Consider the following 15,149-nt stretch of genomic DNA (forward strand, 5'->3'; position numbering starts at 1 on the left):
AAGGGAGTTCCTCATGCTCTGGATAGCCCTTTGCTGGGAAAAGAAGCTCAGTCAGAAGATGGTCCCAAAAGATGCAGGAGTGGGGATGGAAACAGTTTTTACAACAGCCCCAGACCTTCTTCTCATCATCCTCCCTGTCCCCAGAAGGATGGGCTATCGTCTGCACCCAAGGGCAAGGATAGCAAGGGCAAGTCACCTATAAACCCTCCGCCCCCCAAACAATTCCCTGCACAGCCCAGCAGTTGCACAGATGTGCAGGGCTGAGGCGACTCACAGATTGATGTAGAAATCAGCCTGGCCAGACCACACAGTAGGGCCCTCGCTCCCCTTGAATGCCCCAACCTCAGTGACCACAAATTTGTGTTGATTGGCAGGAAATTAAATTGCATAGAATTCTCCAAGCTGAGACTGCTTTGCCCGTGGCAGGTACTTGAAAATGTTTTTCCTACTCCTCCGGGTGGTGTGAGGGTTTCCTGCCCCCAGCTCTGACTCTGCAGCCACAGCCCCACTGGCCCACACCACTAAACCTTATGCGTGTTTTACAGAGACCTACAGAAGAGGTATGGTATATCTTGAAAGAGTGAGTAAAAGGGAGAAAGATTTTTCTTGGTCAGGGAGAGGTGACAGATCAGCATGGCAGAGAGCAGTGTGTTGGAGAAAGTGTGGGTGAACTTCAGTTCTGGCAGTCGAGTCATACCTGGTCCATACATCCATGGATCTTAGTTTGTGTGTTTCTTGCATTTCTTTTTGGCCCTGTCTTTTGAGTTCTCCCAGGCCAAAAACACTGCACCAGGCCAGCAGATAACTGCCAATAATGGTCTTGGACTGGTTTTGTCTTTTACAGTGAGCACAGAAGTATGCTTGACCCCCTCCACCCACAAACACTGGAAAGAGTGTCATGCTTAACTTTGCTTTTGTTTTGTTTTCCTCTATTTTATTGCTATGCATAAAAACATGAGATGGAAAAAACATGACAGGTTCCTCTTAGGCTGCCCTGACTGAAGTTGCAGGAAATGGGAAGACAAGACACTGAAATTAATCCAATTTTGAAAGTGCTCCCTCTCCAAACAAGAGCAACCCAGTTTGTATTGGTGAGACTCAATATGCCACCTATTATCAATTGTGGTTGTGATGAACACATTACAGACTAATGCCCCAATATCAACGTTAGCAGCTCATGGGGAGCCTAGCTTGTCCCAGGTCCAGCCACAGGAACATGTCACTGCAGCGCTGCTGCCTGCATGGGAGCTGAGACTGGTGCCAGAACATCATTTCACCCCTGAAAAGATGACCAGGCCACCAGGGAGGGGTAAGATCTCATGCTCACCTTCCTGAAGACATCAGATGAGACATCAAAACATCTCCAAAGGAGGGCAGGTGGCCCCTGGCTGAGATTGGGCTATTGGTACCACTCACTGTGGCTGCAGACCTCATGCTATCACTAGACTTGACCCAGATCCTCCCCCTGTCCTCATCGATGAGGTGCAGAAGCAGGAAAAGCTGGGGATGCAGCAAGAGCAATGGGAGACTGAGCTCTCCCTAAAGGTTCAAGTCCAAGAAGCATCAAGAGAAGGGCAAACAAGAGTGCATGGGAAGTGTCTGGGGAGGTGCGAAGGAGGGACACAAAAGTAAAAGCAGCCCCAGGAGAGATGGGAGAAGGGTCTTGCCCCTACACAGGCAGAGCAGGGGAGGCAATACTCTCCTGGTGGTGTTCAAGGCTCCTGATCCTGCCACACTCTCCTCTGCGTATCTCCTGATCTGTCAGCAAAATACCCCTGCTTGGCTGAGGCCTGTCCCTGTGCACAGAGGAGCTCCCCAGTTCAGTGAAACCTGATGTGTGCACGTGTGTCCTGATCCTGCCAGGCTGAAAACACCAATATCTGATGAACATTTGTCCTTTGCAGACCTACAAGGATTCAAAAGGAGAATTGCAAGTTCAACCAGAGCTCAAATCATCCCACACTGCTGGATTCAGCCTCCACAATGACCTGAGCAAAAATATATCTGCTGCAAGATGGATTTTCGCATGAATGCCCTCCTGTGGTCAACCTGAACTGAGCAGAGTCGGGGAAACTCACAGGGGTTGTCAAATGCACTAGGAAATCTTGGTTCATTGCTTGTGTTCCTCCCCACTCAGGGATTTCCATTTTCTTTGGGACTGGGGGATCCAGTTCTTGCTGAAACTGTGTGTTGGCACCTTTATCTTCTCAAGAAATGCCTACTCTGGAAAGGTGCACCCTGATGGGGTTTTGAGGAAAACTCAGAGAACACAATGAAGCTTTTTTTTGCAGAGAAAAAGAGAAGCTTTTAGCAAGGGACTGACTGCAAGGCTCAGGAGAGTATCTGACTGGTTCCTTCCAGCTCTTGGTGTTGTGAGGAGCACACAGATGAGAATGGACAAGTGCTCTCTGCACAGCCCATGGCAAATATTCTTCTGTCCTGGGGTGTACAGGGAAATCAGTTCCAGGGCAGGGGTTCTTTCACCACTTTCTCCTGCCTCTCAAGCCACTGACATTCTCCTGGAAAAGGATCTCAGCCTGCAGATCCCTGGGTGCACAAGGGAAGCAGCGCTGCCAGGGGACACCTCAGGGCCCCTTCCCCCAAGCTCAGCCTTGCCCACACACATCCCCTCCCTCCCCTGGGTTGTTGCACAGCCAAGGAAGCTCCCTGCACCAGGGTGTCTTGCACAGCACAGAGGTACAAGGCGCTGTTGGAGACTTAGACTTCCTCCAGCTGCAGGAGGCTGTATTTCCCCATGGTGTTCAGCAACATGGTGAGATGGCCGCCAGCTGGCTTGGGGCCAGCTGATGCTTGATACGAGGCCAGCTGTGGGGCTTGGCCTTTCTTCTAGTGGTATCAGAACAAGCCATAAAAGTTAGCGGTCTGGTAGGCACAGGTGGACTGGAAGGTGTCTCTCTCCTCTACTGTGACTTGTCCTTGCTGAGTGATGGTGGTCTGCCCCATGGTGCCTGGAAGAAAGCAAGGGACAGTGGCTGTGCAGGGAAAAGCTCTGAGATGCAAAACAAGAGGGGATGCAAAGTGTTGGAGGAGAAGGCTCGCTGTGCCTTTCTCTGCAGCAAAAGCCCCATGGATGGAAACAGCAAGGAGGTGGGTGTCTTTGGGCAGGAGGTCTGAGACTTCAATTCAGCGTGGATCCCACAGCACAATAATGCCAATTACATCCCACAGGGATACCCCCAGAGAGAGCCAGGTCTTCCATCCCCACTCTTGTGCTGCCCGGAGTCTCCAGGGAACAGTCTGTAGTGCCTGGCCCTCCTGTGCTGGCTCCAGGACACCTCCAGCAGGGTGAGGGACCTGGGAACTCCTGCATGACATTTCATCCTACTCTTCATTCCCTGTCCTCTCAGAAGTTTCCAAGGTCATGGGAGGGAGCCCTTGCAGTGCAGAAATGCAGGAGGAACGCACAGCCAGGGCACGCTGCATGACACGTGCCAGCCAGGAGAGAGACTGGGACACCCTAAGAATGTGAGTGGGATGAGAGAGCTCTCATTTCCCTGCATCAGCTTTCGAAAGTCCTGTGCATTTGGATTGCCTGGTCAGAAACTCTGTAGTGCTGAGATAGAAAAGAGCTTCTGCAATTATATGTCTGTGAAACACTGGGCCCAGACAGATCATCAGAGAGAAGCAGGAAGAAATGGAGGACTGGAGAAAAAACAAGAGAAAGTGTTTGAGATGATCAGGAGAGGAGGTATTTTTTCTCTGTCTCATCTTTTCTTTTCAAGCAGTTACAGCACCTTGAGAAAACAGGTGCAAAACCACCCGTGTGATCTGATGTTTCCCAACATTTGCCCATAATTCAAGAGCAGCTCCCTGCAGAGAACTGCTGTGCAGATGAAGGTCCCCTGGGAAGAAGAGGAATCATACCGACAGTCAAAGCCAATGCTTACCCAGTGGTTGCCTCAGGAAGGCAGGAGGATGAAATACCCAAGGTGCATGTTGAGACAAATCCTCCTGTATGTGTGAGAGACTCAAAAAACCACATGCCCCCACTAATAATTCCAAGAGAGCAGAGCTGCCAGAAATGACTCTGCAAAGGAAACAAAGAATGAAATGGGGAGGAGAAAAAGCTTGTTCTTAGAATGCCTGAAATGCCTGTGTTGTGGTTCTCCCTCCTCCAGCAGCGACATGTGTTGCTCCTGCAGCCAAGATCTTTACAGTGAGTAAACATGATGGCTCTGGATTCCCCATGGTGGGAAGGGTCTTTTCCTGGTCCAATATCCCAGTGGAGTCCTCCCATCCACAGTGAGAAATGCCTGCTCTTCTGCACACCCCTGATGGACCATTTAAGATTTTTAATTTTGCCCCACTGAGGTTTTACACCATCTCTCTGGGGACATTGCTATTTCTTCTGGGAACAGATGGGCCCTATGTTTCTACCACTTCTCCCCTTTCCTTCCTCTAAGAACAACATCTGTCCCCCATATCCCCAGAAATACATGAGGAACCCGGTTCTGCAGCAGACTCTAGAATCTGGCTGTGTGTCCTGTTCCGGCAGGAAAACATGCAACCCCAAAGAGGAACCAGGCTCCAACAACAACTTTAGAGTCTAAAAGAGCTTTCATCAAATATCTGCAATAATAATAATAATCATCATCATCATCATCATCATCATCTTCAGCAGCAGCAGCAGCAGCATCATTTGTATTTTCCTTATTTCCTAAGAAATAAGGGCACTGCAGACCCTCAGAGAGAAAAGGGGATCCCACAAGGTATGGACAGTTCCAAGATGTACTCAACCTCACCCAGACAAGGCAGTTCTCTCTTGGGAGTCTTCTAGGAGTCCATCACTGCAGAGCTGGCTGCAGCTTGTCCTTCCATGCACCACAGCTGGACAGGAAGGGACCATAACACTCTCCCATCCTAGGCTACACAACAGAGGAAAAGCAAATGCAGAAAGATTAAGACTTCTGCCTTTCCAAAGTGAGAGGTTGTTTCAGCTGGGACAGAGTTAAATTTCTTCCTAGTGCTGTGAGAAGAATGTTGATAACACACTGATGTTTTTAATTGTTGCTAAGTACCCTGCTGGTCAAGGACTTTTCTGCTTCCCATGCTCTGCCAGGTCCACAAGAAGCTGGGCGGAAGCATAGCCAGGACAGCTAAACCAACTGGCCAATGGAGTATTCCATACCATATGATGTCATGCTCAGTATATAAAAAGCAGGCGTGATCCAGGAAGTAGTGATCGCTACTTGGTTATCGGTCGATGGGTGGTGAGCAATTGCATTGTGTGTCATTCACTTTGTCTATTCTACCATTATTATTACTATTATCCCTTCCTTTTCTGTTCCATTAAACTGTCTTTACCTTAATCCACGAATTTTACTTTTTTTTTTCCAATTTCCTCCCCCATACCACTGCCAGGGGTGGGGGGAGTGAGCGAGCAGCTCTGTGGTGTTTGGCTGCCTGCCAGGTTAAACCACAACAGGGCTAAAAGAGGGATAGACCAGCCTCTCTGGCACATCGTTCTGTGCAAGATCTTGGAAGTCTCTCCTTCCTTGATGCTTGTGTCTCCTCTCCCACCGACCTCAAGCCCTTGATGGGATTGGCCTCTCCTGGCTCCTGCACAATGTCTAGCCCCAAACTCCTGTCAGCACACCCCAAGGCTGCAGCTCTCACAAACACAATGGTCAACACCACCAAATTCTGCTAGCACCAGCTGTCCCATTCAGCCCCCCAGGCACTGTGGACTTCCTCTTCTGTCCAAAAGGAGATATCTCAGGATTCAATAAATGAAGTTTCCTGCCACACTGTCCCATTCCATCTCATAAATCAGTTTCTTAAAGCTCATTGGAAAAAACAAAAACAAAACCAAAAGCAAAAGCAAAACCAGCCTTTCCACTTGACCATATCCCTTCCATTCTCAGTTTCTTCAAAACAAATTTGTTTTGTGTTTATCCTTTCCTTACTTCTATCTTTTAAGAAACAAACCAAACAAACTATTTTCACTTTTTCCATAAAATCATAGAATAATTTAGGTTGGACAGGACCTCTGCAGATCACCTATTCCAAGTCTCTGCTCAGAGCAGGTCTCATTAGAGCAGGTCTCATTAGATCAGGCTGGTCAGATCTGTGCCCAAACCCTGAAAATTTCCAAGGTCGGAGCCTGCACAACATCTCTAGAGAATCCATTCCAGTACTTGAGAATTTTCAAGGTCAAAAAAAAAAAAAGTAAAAAAAGATTCTAGTATCTGAATAGAATTTCCCAGGTTCCAAACTGTGTCCATTGCCTCTCGTCCAACCACTGTGCACTTTGTGAAGAGCCTGGCTCCATCTTTTCCACATCCTTGGAGCACATAGACACCCATAAGGTCTCTCTTGAACCTCCTTTTCCTAAGGTCCCGTTCCCTCAGGCTTTCAGCATATCATGTCCTCAAGCCCCCTGACTGCCTTGGGGACTTCCACTGGACTCGGTCCCACATGTCAGTACCTTTCCTACATACTGAGGAGCCCCGAACTGAACACAGGATGCCAGGCATGGACTCATGAGTGACAAATAGAGGAGAACAATCCCTTCTCTGGCTCTGCTGGTTACGCTTTTGTTAAGACATCTCAGAGTGCAGTAGGTCTGCTTTGCCACAAGGGCACACTGCTGACTCACCTTCAGCCATTGGCCACCAGGCATCCCTTGCCTTCATGGGTTCCTTCAGCATGGTCCAAGCTACATCAAGAAGCTGAAAGGTGTCTGTCCCCAGATGAACTGACTGCTCCTGACTTAGGAGGAAGATCCCATGGTAAGCAGTCTCTCCCGTTCTTTGAAGACCAGGGCAGAGGCAGCAATGGGCTAGCAATTTTCTCTCCTGACCTGGGGTAAGGTCCTGGCAAGATGAGCCATTCATGGCATGAGGCTATGCCAGAAGTCATGCCGATGAGCATGTAAAAAACTCCTCTCTGAGGCCCTGCAGCCACAGACTGCTTCCAGCTCTCCAACCCCAATTGTGGTCAAAGAAACACAGTGAACAGTGAGCACGTTAACTGAGCAGCTTATTTCATGCCTTCTGCCTGCACTTCTCTGTGACTACTCAGAGGCCAGAACAGTGAAGTTGAATATGTTAGAGGATAAGGAAGAAGAAAAGGAAAAAGTGCTTGGACTAATGATTATAAATTATTATAAAATCTAGAGGCAAGAATGGATGATGGGACAGCACAGCCCACAGAGTGATGAATCCTGGGCTCGAGGAGTCATAAGCATGGCCATGGGAAGGGATAGCTTTCATTAGAGGTTGGCAACTTCCTCCTGAAGTCAGCTTAAGGTGAAAAAGAGCGTTGAAAAACTGAAGTGCAGCACGCCTGCCTGGGAAGAGAACAGCCACTGACTGTTGGAGTGAGCCGGGAGGGAAGGAAAGAGGAGGACAGGGCACACACTCACAGGAGCCCTTGGGTCATGAGCCAAGGATTGCAGGGCTGGGAGCAGCTGGGGCCCTTCCTGTCAGCAGGATCAGAAAAAACACCCACCAGAGTGCCCCACGCGGACATCACCTGCCTCCACTGGACCCCTCTAGCAATTAGTCCGGGTCTTCTGCCTGCACTGACGCATCCTTGTCCCGGAAATCATGGGGCCTCTCATCCCAGCATTCAAAGGAAGCATCCTGATGGAATGGGCATGACATAAAGGAGGAAATGCAAAGGCAGCATAGAGGGAAAGAGCAACACATCCCTGAGATGTTTCCATTCATTAGGAGCATGCAGGAAAATTGTGGCTTGTGCAGAAGCTGCCTTTGGGCCCTGAGGCCAGTATAAAAGCCAGTTCAACTGGTCACTCTCTCAACCCCTCCTGTCACCTCCTTCTCCTTGGGAACCAGGTGAGTTGGAACCCCTTTTCTCATCTAGTTCCTCCTCCAGGACAGGGTCTTGCTTTCAAGGACACCTTAGTTGATACCTGCTGCTTGGTCTTATGTTAATGTTCTGAGACCATGGTCGTGGGAGAGAACAGAGGAGAGATGGTCTGTCATGGAAAGAGGCTGAGGCTGGGCTGAGGTAGCTTTTTGGCTACAGAATAGGCAGGAGCATCCTTGGCCTGGCTGCTATCTGAAGGATCCTGCTGGGCTCAGGCAAAGAAGCCCTTGTTCCCGCCTGCACAGCCACCACCTCCCCACCCAGCAGGTGTCTTGGCTTGCTTTTGGTGGGGTTGCAGGCTGTTCCTCAGGTGTCCCTGTGCTCTGCTTCCTCCCTGCCCTCTCTCCCAGGTGCAGCACCAGCCCCGAGACATGTCCTGCTCCAACAAGTGCCAGCCCTGCCAGCCCTGCGAGCCCTGCCAGCCCTGCTGCCCAACCCCGCTGGCCAACAGTTGCAATGAGCCCTGTGTCAGGCAGTGCCAGAGCTCCACCGTTGTCATCCAGCCCTCCCCCGTGGTGGTGACCCTGCCCGGCCCCATCCTCAGCTCCTACCCGCAGAACACTGTTGTGGGATCCTCCACCTCTGCTGCTATTGGCAGCATCCTCAGCTGTGATGGAGTGCCCATCACCTCTGGGTGCTGTGACCTCTCCTGTATCACCAGCTGCTACTGTGGCAGCAGAAGGTGCCCCCCCTGCTAAAGCCCAGACAAGGGGGCTTGTGACAGCCCAGACAAGGACCCCCGGGAACCCAGAAGATGATGCCAGACTGAACGACAGAGATTGTGGTCATTGCTTTGAGAGAGGCTGGGTATGCCCTGCTCCTACTGCTAAGGGTGTCAGCCCTTTGGAAGGAGCCAGCTGGGCTCTCTGAAAACGTGGTCGATGCCTCTCACTCCCTTCCTCCATTCTCTCCTTCCCCTCCTTTTCCTCAGTTGTCTTCTGCTCCCCTGGGCCATGAGGCCCACCAAAGCCAGCTTAGGGTGGACCTGACTGCCCCTCTCCCTCTGTGGGGCTCTTGGCTGCCCATGGAGATCCTTTCACTGTGGCCTCCTCTCGGAGACATCTTGTTTCCCTCTTTAGATTCATTAAACTCTGCTGCATGCCAGCCTCTGGCTCTGTGTGGTCCTTTCCTCTCTGGGTGCTCTCTAAAGCTGTACAGGGAGAAAAAAGATACGGTGGGGAGGAGCAAATGGGTGAGCAAGTGGACCCTTTCTGATTCCTAGAGGAATGAGAGGGCAGGACACACTGCCTGTGGGCCTCCTTCAATCACGGTCCCTTGGAGCTGAGGACAGCACTGCTGGCTCCTGCACAGCCAGTGACCATCAGCCCTTCCTTGCTGCATCTCTGCCCAGAAATATTCCCCTTGGTCTCACAGATGATGATCCCAACTTGTGCTGTCTTCACGGGAGGACCCCAGTGCTGCAGGAGGTCCTGGGAGGTCAGTAGCCCCACAAACACTCAAGGCAGTTCCTCTTGCTCTGGAAGGAGCTGTGCTGGGACAGACGGCTCAGACCCAAGATGGCCATGAGGAAGGAAGGAGGGCATGGTAGGAGAAATCGCTTTGGTTAGAGCCCAGAGCCTCCTCCTCCTCACCTTCCCACCCATCTCCAGAAGGAGGGGGCATGGCATGCACCCAAGGGCAAGGATAGCTAGGGCAAGCCTCCTATTCTTCCGTCACACCCATACTGTGCTCCGTGCAGCCCAGCGGTTGGTTACACAGGTTTGCAGGGCTGAGGTGTCTTGCAGACTGCACATCCCCAACTCCCATCAGACAGAGCAGCTCCAGGACAGACAGGTTATTTGCATGGGCCTGCAAGATGACACAGATGAGCGTCTGACAGTTCCTCCCATGGTACTGTAGAGAGAGCACCGATCAGAACAGCCCATGCTCGCTCTCTGCAGCTCATGGCAAGTGCAATCCCATCCAGGGGTGCAGGGGAAGAACAGTTCCATGGCAGAAGCTCTCTCATCACCTTCCCCTTTTCCCTCAGGCCACTACCCCCAACCCCTCACAGAAAGAGCCTCTGTGGATCTGCAGTGGAAATAGGGGTGCCAGGGGAGAACGGAGGGCCCTTTCCCCAGAGCTCAGCCTTGCCCAGAAGGGCCTCCTGCCACCATGCCAAGAGAGGAGAACTGTACTGAGCCTAGAGCTCATGGGGAACAGCCTTTGGCTTCCAGACACCCACCAGGCTGCTTGCTCTCTATCTCTCTCTCTCCCCCCCTCCTCAACAGGACGGGACGAGAAAGTAAAGGGAAAAAGGTTGTTGCTCGAGATAAAGACAGAGGGATTACTTACCAATTACCGTCAGAGGTAAATCAGACTTGACGTGGGGAAGATTCATTTAACATATTGCCAACTAAAAGTAGAGCAGGATGGTGAGAAACAGCCAAAAAACCCCTAAAATACCTTCACTCCCTCCCCACCTCTTTTTTCACCTTCCCTCCTTCATTCACAGCTCTTCTACTTCCTCCACCCCCAAGCAGCACAGTGGGATGTGGAATGGGGGGTTGTGGTCAGTACACAACAGTTCCTTTCTGCCACTGTTTCCTCCTCACACTTTTCCTCTCCTCCAGCGTGAGCCCTTCCCTTAGGCTGCAGTCTTTCAAGATCGGCTCCAGCATGGATCCTGTCCACGGGCTGCAGTCGTTCCGGATAAAACTGCTCCAGCGTGGGTCCTCCAGGGGCCACAGTTCTGCCAGGAGCCTGCTTCAGCATGGGCTCTGCACAGGCCACAGCTCCTGCAGGGGATATCCACCTGATCTGGCGTGGGATCCTCCATGGGCTGCAGTGTGGATATCTGCTCCTCCGTGGTCTTTCCTACAGGTGCCCGGGAATCTCTGAACCATTGCCTGGAGCACCTTCTCCTCCTCCCTCTTCTCCGGCCTTGGTGTTTGCAGGATTGTTTCTCACATCCTTTTTTTAGTTCATTCCTCATTTCCTGTACAGTGTTTTGCCCTTTCTCAAATATATTTTCTCGGAGGCGCCACCAGCATTGTCAGTGGGCTCAGCGTTGGGCAGCAGTGAGTCCGTTTTGGAGCCAGCTGGAACTGACTCTATCAGATGATGGGGGCAGCCGCTGGATTCTTCTCACAGAGACAACCCCTGCAACTTTCCTTCCCCCAGCTACCACAGCCTTGCCACATAAACCCAATAGAGTGGGTCCAACAGAGTATAAGGCACAAGGAGATTAATAACAATTTCAACAGAAAGAACCCGTCCAGGCTTCATTAAGGGACAGGTGTAACTTTGAATAATCTTAAGAAAAATGGTAGTATTAATCACGCTTAAAGATTTGGAATAAATGCTCCAAAAATACAGCCGTCTAATGTCCTTGGTAGATGTTTTAGGAAGTGGACCAGATGGAGCTTGTTATGGTGATTTCCTTGACGTTATTATCATCAGATCTTAACTGCTGTATTTCACATCCCCCCTGGGCCTCTTTGACCCCCCAGGACACTTTCCCAAAGGATTCTGCCTGGCAGGTCCCTGAGGGGACAAAAATCTGCTCTTATGGAGGGCAGGGTTGCAATCTTGCCTTCTGTTTTGCAGAGCCACTGCACACTCCAGACATGAGAGCTATCCCAGCTTTTCTCCAAAACCCCAGTAAGATCATAGGGCTGCAAGTGTGCACAGACTTTTAGGCTGTCCTGCTCGTGTTCTGGCTCAGGCTCTTGTCTTACACATGTCTGGGGTCAAGCTGGAAAGGCAAGTCAGTGAGTGGACTGGTTTTGCCTGGGACAGAGTTAAGTTTCTTCATAGTAGCTTCTATGGGGTTATGTTTTGGATTTGTGCTGAAAATAGTTTTGATAATACAGGGATGGTTTTTTGTTGTTGCTGAGCAGTGCTTGCACAGCATCAAGGCCTTTTCTGTTGCTCAGACTGCCCTGCCAGTGAGTAGGCTGGGAGTGCACAAGAAGTTGGGAGGAGACACAGCTGGCACAGCTGACCCCAACTGAACAAAGGGATATTCCATACCGTATAACGTCATGCTCCACAATAAAACTGGAGGGATGAAGTTGGCGGGGGCTGTCATTGCTCGGGGACTGGCTGAGCACCCGTCGGTTGGTAGTGAGCAACTGTTTCCTTTTGCATCACTTCTTTGTCTTGGTTTTATTTTCCTTTCTTCTTGGTGGCGTTTTTCTCTTGCAATTGTTTTTTAATTACTAAACTGTCTTTATCTCAACCCATGATTCTTCTCACTTTTACCCTTCCGATTCGTCCACCCATACCACTTGGGGGGAGTGAGTGAGGGGCTGTGGGGTTCTTAACTGCTAGCTGGAGTTAAACAACAACAGTGCGTCAGTGAGCCAAGGTCAGGATGAGGTCTCATGACAATAATCAGGGTTGAACAAAGTCCAGTGATGGCCAGGTGTGTTCATAGAGACGAGGTAGATCTCAGGCCAAGCTGGGAAGTCACCCGCACATCAGGATCCAAACTGAGATCAGTGGGGTCCATGTCCAGACACAGGGACAAATGTGTCACCCCTGGAAATGTAACTAGGTCGGGGCCAAGCACTAGAACTTAAGCTTGAAAGCTGCTCCCATGGGAAGGGGAGTTGGCTCTGGCTGAAGCCTCCCACCAGCACCATCAGGCAATGATCCCAGCAAGGCCAACAAAAGGAAGGGGGCAGCCCTCAGCTACGCTACCTCTAAGTTGGGTTGGTCCAACTATCCTAGTCACACAGTGGAGCAACCTCTGGACCCCGGTACCTTTAGTCCAATACCCATTTGGTGCAAGGTCTTGGCCCCTGCCACACTCAGCACCAGGCTGATGAGCTCTAGAGTGCATCTGGCATTGTCAGGGACATGAGGAGCCTTAGTCCCATCCCAGTCACCAGCAACACTGCATCATAAGGGAATACATTCAGGGATGATGGCCCGCATAGGTGGGCAGGCTTTCTTGGCCTTTCTCCCTGTACATAAAGCAAGAAAGGGAGGGCACAGGAGGCAGAGACTGCAGTTCAGTTCTCTGGGCACCTCTCTGCCAGGCCAAAGGCTCCACCATTCAGCTGTAGATGGGCTCCTTCTGGCAAGGGCAACCTGCTACTCTGCGGTGCTCATGGACACACCAGGGCAGAGTCCCCCTCCTACGACCTGCACATGCCCTCATGATGAGGCTCACCCAAGTACAGACTGACACACGTGTGCTCAGGCGTGCCTGCATGGAACCATGCAAAACTCTGTATGCTCACCTTAAACCAGGAAAACAGCAGCAACTGTGGACTCTGCTGAGGAGATGCTGGGGACCACAGTGGCAGAACAGGACTCAAGTACTGCAGGGAAGGACCGGGCCCCAGACATGCTCATGGTGTTGCCTGAGGAGCCACAGAGGCTGCACAGAGAGGGATGAGGCAAATGAGCTCAGCAAAATTGTCCTGAAACCACTAGTGTTAGCATTGCAGCAGTGTCAAACCGTCCCAGCAGAAGCCCACCTACGTGTAACAGTGAGCAACGATCAGAGAGAGATGGAGGGAGCAAGAGAAGAGGATATGGCATCTCCTCTCACATGACAGTCCTTGGGCATCTGGACAAGAAGCATGAGAACGGTGCCCATTTCCTGACAACTTGGCCACAAACAAGCCCACAGGAATGACCCAGGTGCACATCACCTGCCTGCACGGGATGCCATCAGCACTTAAGCTGAGTCTTCTGCCTGCACTGATGTGTTTCTGCCCTGGAAATCCTCGGGCCTCTCATCCCAGCACTTACGGAAGCCTTCATATGGGAAAGCACGTGACATAAGGCAGGAAATGAACAGGTAGGAAAACCAGAAGCAGGAAACCAGAACACAGCCCATACCATTAGCTGGGATGTTTTGCATTTGACATGAGCTGGTCAGAAAATTGTTACTTCCACAAAGGGTGCTTCTGGGCCTGAGGCAGTGCAGGACTACTATAAAAGGCAGCCCTGCTCTCTGCTCTCTCATCCACTTCTCTCGCCTCCTTCTCCTTGGGAGTCTGGTGAGTGTGAAGCCTCTTCTCCTCCTCCTTCAAGACCAGGTCTTTCCTCCCTGTGTGTCTCAGCTGACAGGGGCTGTCCTAGCCCAGGGCTGGGAGCTGCTTCTCATGGGAGAGGGAAGGGGAGAGCAGGTCTTCCGCAGAGAAAGGCTGGGACTTAGTGAGGTGTCTCCGGGGCTTTGAGCTGGGCAGCGTATGCTGGGCCAGGAGGTACCTTGACTCCACTGTGATTGGATGCAGTGCTGCTCCCCATGTGTCCTCATTTTCTGCTTCTCCCTGCCCTCTCTCCCAGGTGCTCCTCTGACCCAGAGACATGTCCTGTTACGAGAAGTGCCAGCCCTGTGAGCCCTGCCAGCCCTGCCAGCCCTGCCAGCCCTGTGGCCCGACCCCGCTGGCCAACAGCTGCAATGAGCCCTGTGTCAGGCAGTGCCAGAGCTCCATCATTGTCATTGAGCCCTCTCCCGTCGTGGTGACTCTGCCCGGCCCCATCCTCAGCTCCTACCCACAGAACACTGTTGTGGGATCCTCCACCTCTGCTGCTGTTGGCAGCATCCTCAGCTGTGATGGAGTGCCCATCAACACTCCGTGCTGTGACCTCTCCTGCATTTACAGCCGCTACTGTGGCAACAGATGTCGGCCCTGCTAGAGCTGCTGGCAACATCCTTGGGCAAGAACCTCCAAGACCTCAGAACATGGTGCTGGACAGGAGATAGAGTTTCAGGGCATTGTATTTAGAGCTTTGGGACTTTGTTTCCTTCTTCTACTCTCTTCTCTCTCTTCCTTACCTTTCCTGTTGCCACCTCCCAACGCCAGCCTTGTGGGGACATCTTGGCCTCCCTCCCTCTGCAGGGCAGGACACCCTGCAGGAGTTCCACCGCATCTTAGTGGCTGCCCCTCGTGCTCCCTGTGAGCCACCTCCTTTTCTTCTTTAGACTCATTAAAGTTGTGCTGCATTCAAGCCTGGGCCTCCGAGTCCTCCTTCCTTCTGTGGCAACTCTTCCAGTCTGCTGAGGGAAAAAGGGGGAGGAAGGGGAGGATGGGACTCCCTGCAGTGGATTTTGGTTTGTGCCCTTGCCCTTGGAGCTGAGGAAGACACCACTGGTTGCTCCACAGCTAACGGCCATCAGTGAGAGGATGGCTCCAAAGGATGGCAGGAGTGGGGAATGGAGACACAATAATGCCTGGGGACAGTCCACAGCCTCATCTCTGCTCCCCTCCGTTACCCGATCTAGTGTCCATGGCCAGCACACATGGGACAGGCAGACAAGATGGGTACCTCACACAGTCTGCTTCAAGGAAGCGGAGGGTGGGACTCCCTGCAGTGGATTTTGTTGTGGT

General features: G+C 51.6%; 1 pseudogene; it reads left to right on the top strand.

Annotated features, from left to right (window-relative positions):
* Nucleotides 1–13,680: 13,680 nt before the first annotated feature.
* On the top strand, nucleotides 13,681–14,457 carry LOC142092105 (feather keratin Cos2-3-like; annotated as a pseudogene).
* Nucleotides 14,458–15,149: the final 692 nt, after the last annotated feature.

The sequence above is a fragment of the Calonectris borealis genome, chromosome 22 (assembly GCF_964195595.1).
Source record: "Calonectris borealis chromosome 22, bCalBor7.hap1.2, whole genome shotgun sequence".
NCBI lineage: Eukaryota > Metazoa > Chordata > Aves > Procellariiformes > Procellariidae > Calonectris > Calonectris borealis.